The sequence below is a fragment of the Coregonus lavaretus genome (assembly GCF_964263955.1).
Source record: "Coregonus lavaretus genome assembly, chromosome: 31".
In the NCBI taxonomy this organism is placed as follows: domain Eukaryota; kingdom Metazoa; phylum Chordata; class Actinopteri; order Salmoniformes; family Salmonidae; genus Coregonus; species Coregonus lavaretus.
In genome coordinates this window covers 20,957,152-20,967,409 of record NC_140018.1, presented here as the reverse complement: position 1 = coordinate 20,967,409, position 10,258 = coordinate 20,957,152, and the positions used below count along the sequence as shown (strand labels likewise).

Below are 10,258 nucleotides of genomic sequence, written 5' to 3'. Positions count from 1 at the left end.
AGAAATAGCCAAGTCGGAAGTAGACAAAGAAAATTCACCAAAAACATGAGTGTCAGACATCAGGCCCTTTACCAACCAGCATCTTCCTGTGAACCTGCCTCCTATCTCGAGCTCCCATCCTGTGAGGAAATAAATATTGCTATGCCTCTGAGAGCATGGCAGGATGTTTGTCTTTTGACAGGAGACCCCTTTCGTCATGGGCAGAGGGGCCTTGAATGACAGAGATATGGTTTAGCTTGAGTATGCCAACGTGGAAGTACAACACAAGCAGAGAATGAGAGCAGTGCCTTGGGTTGAGTTTCAGTACAGCATTATGAAAGTATGACAGAGGACCTACTGTATAGACAGAGAAGAGATGCAGTTGACATGGTCCTGTAGTGATTCCAGAGGATAACATGTTATAAACAAAAGTGGGTTCCATAATGAGATATTAGCTGCAGAAGAGACCAACTGGGCACAGACGTCAATTCAATGTCTATTCCACATTGGTTCAATGTAATTTCATTGAAATGACATGGAAACAACATTGATTCAACCAGTGTATGCCCAATGGGGATTGTCTGCTGAGATGTGTGTGGGAGAGTATCCAGGCAGTCTGTGTTACTGCTTACTCTCAAGCAGCTATGTTAGTTCAGTAAGATGTTTGTTTGGCTGAGGGTTTATTTTGCAGATTGACGTTTATTGTCATTAATCTTGCCCTGGAGGCAGAACTGAGCATTTCTGCTAGATGGGTCAGCTGCAAAGTCAATAAAACAAAAATGTGCTTTTTGGTCTTAATTTAAGTTTAGGGTTAGGCATCAGGGTTAGCCGTGTTAGGTTTTAAATCCGATTTTATGACTTTGTGGTTGTGCTAGCTAGTGACCAGTCTGCAGAGCTGCCTCCAGAACAAGATTCATGACACAAAACGCTACCTTGCGTTTCTGTTGGTGTCAGACTACGAGTGCATAAAAGCTGAGTAAAATAAATGAATAATGTAAAATATTGACTATATGCCAGTCAATTTCACTGCCAGTTACTGGCTGTTTAATTCATTGGTTATTTCTTTGGTGTTGAACGCAAGGAAATCCAAGTCATTTGCATGCGTTTACACTGGTATTGTTAACTAATGGCGCCACATAGTGGTCAATCAAGTGAAGTTCTATGGACTACTGTACTTTATGTGTGGAAATGATCAGTGTTCAATTAACCATGATCCTAAAGTCCTGAATGTACAGTACCAGTGAAAAGTTTGGACACACCTACTCATTCAAGGGGTTTTCTTTATTTTTACTATTTTCTACATTGTAGAATAATAGTAAAGACATCCAAACTATGAAATAACATATATGGAATCATGTAGTAACCAAAAAAGTGTTAAACAAATCAAAATATATTTTATATTTGAGATTCTTCAAAGGAACCACCCTTTGCCTTGATGAAACCTTTGCACACTCTTGGCATTCTCTCAACCAGATTCATGAGGTAGTCACCTGGAATGCATTTCAATTAACAGGTGTGCCTTGTTAAAAGTTAATTTGTGGAATTTCTTTCCTTCTTAATGTTTTTGAGCCATTTAGTTGTGTTGTGACAAGGTAGGGGTGGTATACAGAAGATAGCCCTATTTGGTAAAAGACCAAGTCCATATTATGGCAAGAATAGCTCAAATAAGCAAAGAGAAATGACAGTCCATCATTACTTTAAGACATGAAGGTCAGTCAATCCGCAGAATTTCAAGAACTGTGAAAGTTTCTTCAAGTGCAGTCACAAAAACCATCAAGCGCTATGATGAAACTGTCTCTCATGAGGACCGCCACAGGAATAGAAGACCCAGAGTTACCTCTGCTGCAGAAAATAAGTTCATTAGAGTTACCAGCCTCAGAAATTGCAGCCCAAATAAATGCTTCACAGAGTTCAAGTAACAGACACATCTGAACCTCAACTGTTCAGAGGAGACTGCGTGAATCAGCCCTTCATGGTCGAATTGCTGCAAAGAAACCACTACTAAAGGACACCAATAAGAAGAAGAGACTTGTTGGGTCAAGAAACACGAGCAATGGACATTAGACCAGTGGAAATCTGTCCTTAGGTCTGATGAGTCCAAATGTGAGATTTTTGGTTCCAACACCTGTCTTTGTGAGATGCCATGTAGGTGAACGGAGGATCTCCGCATGTGTGGTTCCCACCATGAAGCATGGAGGAGGAGGTGTGATGGTGTGGGGGTGCTTTGCTGGTGACACTGTCAGTGATTTATTTAGAATTCAAGGCACACTTAACCAGCATGGCTACCACAGCATTCTGCAGCGATACGCCATCCCATCTGGTTTGCGCTTAGTGGGACTATCATTTGTTTTTCAACAGGACAATGACCCAACTCACCTCCAGGCTGTGTAAGGGCTATTTTACCAAGAAGGAGAGTGATGGAGTGCTGCATCAGATGACCTGGCATCCACAATCACCGGACCTCAAACCAATTGAGATGGTTTGGGATGAGTTGGACCGCAGAGTGAAGGAAAAGCAGCCAACAAGTGCTCAGCACATGTGGGAACTCCTTCAAGACTGTTAGAAAAGCATTCCAGGAGAAGCTGGTTGAGAGAATGCCAAAGAGTGTGCAAAGCTGTCATCAAGGCAAAGTGGGGCTACTTTGAAGAATCTAACATCTAAAATATGTTTTGATTTGTTTAAGGCTTTTTTGGTTACTACATGATTCCATATGTGTTATTTCATAGTTTTGATGTCTTCACTATTATTCTATAATGTAGAAAATAGTAAAAATTAAGAAAAACCCTTGAATGAGTAGGTGTGTCCAAACTTTTGACTGGTACTTTACATGAAAGTAAAAAAAAAATGCAGATGACAACCTACAACTTTTTGAAACATCCTGGTAGATGACTACAGTGAGGATGACGAGTAGACGAGATCATCCTGGTAGATGACTACAGTAAGGATGGTGAGTAGAGTATAGGAGATCATCCTTGTATATAACTACAGTGAGGAAGGTGAGTAGAGTAGATCATCCTGGTAGATGACTACAGTGAGGATGGTGAGTAGATATAGGAGATCATCCTGATAGATGAATACAGTGAGGAAGGTCAGTAGAATATAGGAGATCATCCTGATAGATGACTACAGTGAGGATGGTGAGTAGAGTAGATGAGATCATCCTGGTAGATGATTACAATGAGGATGGTGAGTAGAGTATAGGAGATCGTCCTGGTAGAGGTCTACAGTGAGGATGGTGAGTAGAGTAGAGTAGATCATCCTGGTAGATGACTACAGAGCGGATGGTGAGTAGATTAGAGGAGACCATCTTGGTAGATGACTACAGTGAGGATGGTGAGTATAGTAGATCATCCTGGTATATGACTACAGTGAGGATGGTGAGTAGATATAGGAGATCATCCTGGTTAGATGAATACAGTGCGGATGGTGAGTAGATTAGAGGAGACCATCTTGGTAGGTGACTACAGTGAGGATGGTGAGTATAGTGGATCATCCTGGTATATGACTACAGTGAGGATGGTGAGTAGATATAGGAGATCATCCTGGTAGATGAATACAGTGAGGATGGTCAGTAGAATATAGGATATCATCCTGATAGATGACTACAGTGAGGATGGTGAGTAGATATAGGAGATCATCCTGGCAGATGACTACAGTGAGGATGACGAGTAGACGAGATCATCCTGGTAGATGACTACAGTAAGGATGGTGAGTAGAGTATAGGAGATCATCCTTGTAGATAACTACAGTGAGGATGGTGAGTAGAGTAGAGGAGATCATCCTGGTAGACGACTACAGTGAGGATGGTGAGTAGAGTAGATGAGACCATCTTGGTAGATGACTACAGTGAGGATGGTGAGTGTAGATCATCCTGGTATATGACTACAGTGAGGATGGTGAGTAGATATAGGAGATCATCCTGGTAGATGAATACAGTGAGGATGGTCAGTAGAATATAGGAGATCATCCTGATAGATGACTACAGTGAGGATGGTGAGTAGATATAGGAGATCACCCTGGTAGATGACTACAATGAGGATGACGAGTAGACGAGATCATCCTGGTAGATGACTACAGTAAGGATGGTGAGTAGAGTATAGGAGATCATCCTTGTAGATAACTACAGTGAGGAAGGTGAGTAGAGTAGATCATCCTGGTAGATGACTACAGTGAGGATGGTGAGTAGATATAGGAGATCATCCTGGTAGATGAATACAGTGAGGGCGGTGAGTAGAGTAGATGAGATCATCCTGGTAGATGATTACAATGAGGATGGTGAGTAGAGTATAGGAGATCATCCTGGTATATATGAATCGCTGTCTAATGACATGATCTCATCATGAAAGTGGCAGAGATCAAATATAAATTATGACAAATGAAATGTCGTCACCTTTCCAACCTACAGTGTATCTTTGTATTTTTAGCATGCTTTAACACTTTGGCAAGCGTATGAGAACCACAGCTGCCAACTCGTGTGAGTCATAGAATTACTTCAGTGTAGCAAATATAGGTCAAATATAGTCTTTCCTTTCTTTCTAACCTCGTCCCCAGGCTGATTGCTAGAGAGCCGGCTGGTGAATGAGACTACTATCTCTTGACACTTTTTTATACACCTAATCCTTCATTTCCACACCCCAGATCAACCTTAACCCTAGCCATAGCCCTAACCCTAACTTTAACTTAATGTCCACACCCCGGCTCAACCCTAACCCTAGCCATAGCCCTAAACCTAACTTCATGTCCACACCTCGGCTCCACCCTAGCCATAACATTAACCCTGTCTTCATGTCCACACCCCGGCTCAACCCTAACCCTAGTCATAACTCTAACCCTAACCATTTTCTGAACATACAGTATAGCCAACAACAATACAGGTTATGGTTATGATATGTTTGTAAGCCCAAAATGTACACCCTTTATGATGTACTGTGGGTATCATAAGTACTCACCTCCCTTTAATGTTTTCACAGTTTCTTGTGTTACAAAGTCGAATTGAAATATACAGTACAAGTCAAAAGTTTGGACACACCTACTCATTCAAGTAATTTTTTTCTATTTGAACTATTTTCTACATTGTAGAATAATAGTGAAGACATCAAAACTATGAAATAACACATATGGAATCATGTAATAACCAAAAAAGTGTTAAACAAATCAAAATATATTTTATATTTGAGATTCTTCAAAGTAGCCCCACTTTGCCTTGATGACAGCTTTGCACACTCTTGGCATTCTCTCAACCAGCTTCACCTGGAATGCTTTTCCAACAGTCTTGAAGGAGTTCCCACATAAGCTGAGCACTTGTTGGCTGCTTTTCCTTCATTCTGCGGTCCAACTCATCCCAAACCATCTCAATTGGGTTGAGGTCGGGGGATTGTGGAGGCCAGGTCATCTGATGCAGCATGCCATCACTCTCCTTCTTGGTAAAATAGCCGTTACACAGCCTGGAGGTGTGTTGGGTCATTGTCCTGTTGAAAAACAAATGATTGTCCCACTAAGCCCAAACCAGATGGGATGGGATATCGCTGCAGAATGCTGTGGTAGCCATGCTGGTTAAGTGTGCCTTGAATTCTAAATAAATCACAGACAGTGTCACCAGCAAAGCACCCCCACACCATTACACCTCCTCCTCCATGCTTCATAGTGGGAATTACACATGCAGAGATCATCCATTCACCTACACTGTGTCTTACAAAGACACAGCGGTTGGAACCAAACATCTCAAATTTGGACTCCAGACCAAAGGACAGATTTCCACCGGTCTAATGTCCATTGCTCGTGTTTCTTGTCCCAAGCAAGTCTCTTCTTATTATTGGTGTCCTTCAGTAGTGGTTTCATTGCAGCAATTCGACCATGAAGGCCAGATTCACACAGTCTCCTCTGAACAGTTGATGTGGAGATGTGTCTGTTACTGTTAACTCTGGGTCTTCCTTTCCTGTGGCAGTCCAATTGAGAGCCAGTTTCATCATTGCGTTGATGGTTTTTGCGACTGCACTTGAAGAAACTTTCAAAGTTCTTGAAATGTTCCGTATTGACTGACCTTTATGTCTTAAAGTAATGATGGACTGTCATTTCTCTTTGCTTATTTGAGCTGTTCTTGCCATAATATGGACTTGGTATTTTACCAAATAGGGTTATCTTCTGTATACCCCTCCCTACCTTGTCACAACACAACTGATTGGCTCAAACGCATTAAGAAGGAAATTAATTCCACAAGTTAACTTTTAACCAGGCACACCTGTTAATTTAAATGCATTCCAGGTGACTACCTCATGAATCTGGTTGAGAGAATGCCAATAGTGTGAAAGCTGTCATCAAGGCAAAGGGTGGCTACCTTGAAGAATCTCAAATATAAAATATATTTTGATTTGTTTAAGACTTTTTTGTTTACTGCATGATTCCATGTGTTATTTCATAGTTTTGATGTCTTCACTATTATTCTACAATGTGAAAAATAGTAAAAAATAAAGAAAAACTCTTGAATGAGTAGGTGTATCCAAACTTTCGACTGGTACTGTATTTAATTGTGATTTTGTTTGTCATTGATCTATACAAAATACTCTTTAATGTCAAAGTGAAGAGAAAATTCTAAGGAGGGGGTGCGAGGCAGGGGGGGAGGGTGGGGAGGGGGTGTTGTGGGATTATTGAAGATACTCTTTGAAGAGCTAGGGTTTCAGATGTTTTCGGACAATGGGCAGGGACTCTGCTGTCCTAGTTTCAGGGGAAGCTGATTCCACCATTGGGGTGCCAGGACAGAGAATAGCTTGGACTGGGCTGAGCTGGAGCTGCCTTCCCGTAGGGGTGGGAGGGCCAAGAGACCAGAGGTGGCAGAACGGAGTGCTCGGGTTGGGGTGTAGGGTTTGAGCATAGCCTGAAGATAGGAAGGGGCAGTTCCTCTTGCTGCTACGTAGGCAAGTACCATGGTCTTGTAGTGGATGCGATCTTCGACTGGAAGCCAGTGGAGTGTGCGGAGGAGCGGGGTGACCTGGGAGAACTTGGGAAAGTTGAACACAAGGCGGGCTGCAGCATTCTGGATAAGTTGCAGAGGTTTGATGGCACAAGTGGGGAGCCCATCCAACAGCGAGTTGCAGTAGTCCAGACGGGAGATGACAAGCTCCTGTATTAGGACCTGCGCCGCTTCCTGTCCAGTTAGATCCCAGGATCGACAAGATCACCAAAACAAAACAAGCTACATTGAGATACATTTCTGTGTGTGTAGGGCTGAATGTGTTTCTGTGTTGTATACTGTACATCAGCAGCAAAGACATAATGAGCTGCTTATTTACTTCCTCTGAACCACAGCCTAACAGCAGCCCATAAAACACCAGAGAGCTCTGATAATGCTGTCGATAAACATGCTTTATAGCAGCAGGCCTTAATAGCCATCTAAATAGCTACCGATAGCTGGAGCTGCAGGCACAGAGCTCACAAGCTCAAAGACATGAAGAAAAAGACTCCTCAAAACAGCTCATTCACTCTGAGCATAAACATTACTGTAAGGAATAGAAATATGTTAATGTACTGTAAAAATACCTGATATGAGTTTATGAAAACATCAAAGATGAATACCATGTTGGATTTAAGGAAAGTGTTGGCAAATTCTCTTGAAATCGTATTATCAGAGCGGTCTAAGACATTTTAAAACATCATAAATGCTAAGAGTTCCTCTTATAAGCATGAACCACAGAAGGCTGCTGAGGGGAAGATGGCTCATAATAATGTCCGGAATGGAGCGAATGGAATGACAAACACCTGGAACCATGTGTTTGATGTATTTGATACCATTCCACTTATTCCGCTCCAGCCATTACCACGAGCCCGTCCTCCCCAATTAAGGTTCCACCAACCTCCTGTGGTATGTACTATTGTGCTACTGATATATGTGTCTATTTACAGCAGGAAGTGGGAGGCTGTGGGTATGTGTAGAGACTACCATTCTCACCTGCGGTCGGCCCCCTTCTCGCTGTGCTGTGGTTGGACATACTGCACAGCCCACTAACTAGTGTTTCCATCTACCCTGAGTATCCTCCAATTCTGTGAAAAAAAATCCAATAGATTCTTATACAGCACTCAGAATTTGAGACATTGGGGAAGGAACAGGTTAATAAGAAACAATAGTGTAGGACCCCCCCAGGCAAACCGGCGACCCAAGGACCCCCATCACATGTTAGCAAAAAAAAATGTTTTTCAGATGTGTTCTCTTATCATCAGGAGAATTCTAATGGCATGGAGAAGAGACAATTTGGTCGTTTAAAAGCTAATTTCCTGTAATTCTACACATTTTGCCATGACTTATGCAATGTTCACATGATATGTGATTGAGAGAAACTGACTAAATCAACGGGGACCCCTGGAGGTCAGGGCCCCTGGGCACGTGCCCTCCGTACCAGGTCGGTAAGCTAATTCAGCCATGATTACTACAAGGTTTAGATAGCTGGTTAGATTAACTTACCTAGCAATCAAAAAATGTTTTGCTGACATGGGCTAATTGAGTGACTGTCAGTAACCATGTTCCCATCCATAGTTTTTATGAGAGTAAAGTCATACCGTATTTTTATCATGACAGCTATGATTGAAACCGGAAGTTTCGGTACAATTTTATAAATGCAGACAGATAATATGCTTGTTCGACATGGTGGGATCTTTTTGTGTCTGTAAAATTAATTATGCGATAAATGGCGGTGAATATGGTGAGGCCGTGGGTGTTGACATTGTCTGTTGAGAATATAGTCTACTTGTTAGGTGTTAATAGTTGTCTATGTTAACCAGGTGAAATTGTTTGGCGTTTAGTAGTCTACTTAGAGAAAATTATTACTTCCTTGCATCTGTTATGACATCCTTTTGACAGTGTTGATTGCTTTTACTGTCAACCGACCAGACATTTTGTGAAGCAGCATCAGCTGTAAACAAAATTGACTACTGCTACTCACCACAGTGTAGGCACAACTGTGATGCTACTTCCTAACCTGGCTGTCCCCTACCTCTTTTTCCACGGTGCATCATAGACAGTTCTCACTTAGGTAGTTTCACACTTTGGTTTTTCCCCTGAGCTCTGGCCTCAACCACTCCTAAGCAGAGAGGAATGGTTAGATAGATGTGGTTTAAATGGAAAATGCCACATCTCACGCATCAGAGTTAACAGATAAAGGGGACAGGGTAGGAGAGAGGGTTACCAGAGATCTGAAGATAAGCTACTACTGCTCAACACCTCAACTTGACTCTGAAGACAGACAGCCATGAATCCCACCAGCCTGATCGCCACTACTCTCCTCCTCTCTGCACTGTGTGCTCTGGCTCTATGTGAATGTAAGTTATCTTGCTTATCTCTCTCTTTGTGACCTTAATGTGTATTCTTTATTGTGATTTATTCTGAACCAGTGGTACTACAGTAATGTTAGTTGATCTCTTTTGTATAGGAGGTAATGCCTTGCTCAAGTTTTTATTTTATTTCAGTCAGATAATGTTTCACAGCATCCATTGATTCCTGTGTGTATGTAAATGAGAAGTGTAATGAAACAAATATTTACCTTCACAGCCAGCTTTGGGGCAGATGAATGCTGCTTTGAATATTACCCCAGAATACTTCAAAAAGATAGAGTGGTCAACTATGAAAGGACACATCCTCTATGCTCCAAGGATGGCGTCATGTGAGTAGGCTATTTACTTTTCTACATTTGCTCCGTTATATAGTATATTCTACGGGAAACTCAATTACCCATTCAACCAGTATGGCCATCATGTGATACTCATAATGTGTATTTCAGATTTGTCATGAAGAATGGTGTTGAAATATGTGCCAACCCGGATCAGAAGTGGGTGCGGTATTTGATGCGTAGAGTTGACTCTCTGAAGCCTCGTGTGCCTGTTGAACAGGAGGGGTCTGGGCCCCACGACAACAGCTCCTGATCACCATCTATTGTATTACCTGGATATTATAGGAATGTCTACTATGCCATAAGCTTTTGTCAAGTTAAAGTCATTTCAACTTTCAACTTTGTTTAAACTGGAGTATATAAAATGTTTTTGGTATATGACTGACGAGAGCGATACATTTGTTTTGGGATGGTATATGATGCAATTACAAATCTATATTTGTTTTGCATTGTGATTGTGGAATGTACATTACAGTTTTATATGACAATTTATTTTGAAGACAAAATATATCTTAATATACATTTCTTAATTCAATAAATATTTTTTTCAGAGATACCACTGATCTGTACTTTCATGTAGGTGTTAGACTGTGCTGTACCACAGAGGGCAGTAGATGTCACCGTTT

The 10,258-nt window shown here is 41.6% G+C and overlaps 1 long non-coding RNA gene across 1 annotated transcript; it reads left to right on the top strand.

The window, feature by feature from the left end:
- The first annotated feature begins 9,198 nt into the window (after window positions 1-9,198).
- Window positions 9,199-10,032, top strand: LOC311106662. Its single transcript, XR_014610349.1, has 3 exons — window positions 9,199-9,285; window positions 9,515-9,626; window positions 9,744-10,032. It is a non-coding gene; the product is annotated as an uncharacterized lncRNA (long non-coding RNA).
- The last annotated feature ends 226 nt before the right edge of the window (window positions 10,033-10,258 follow it).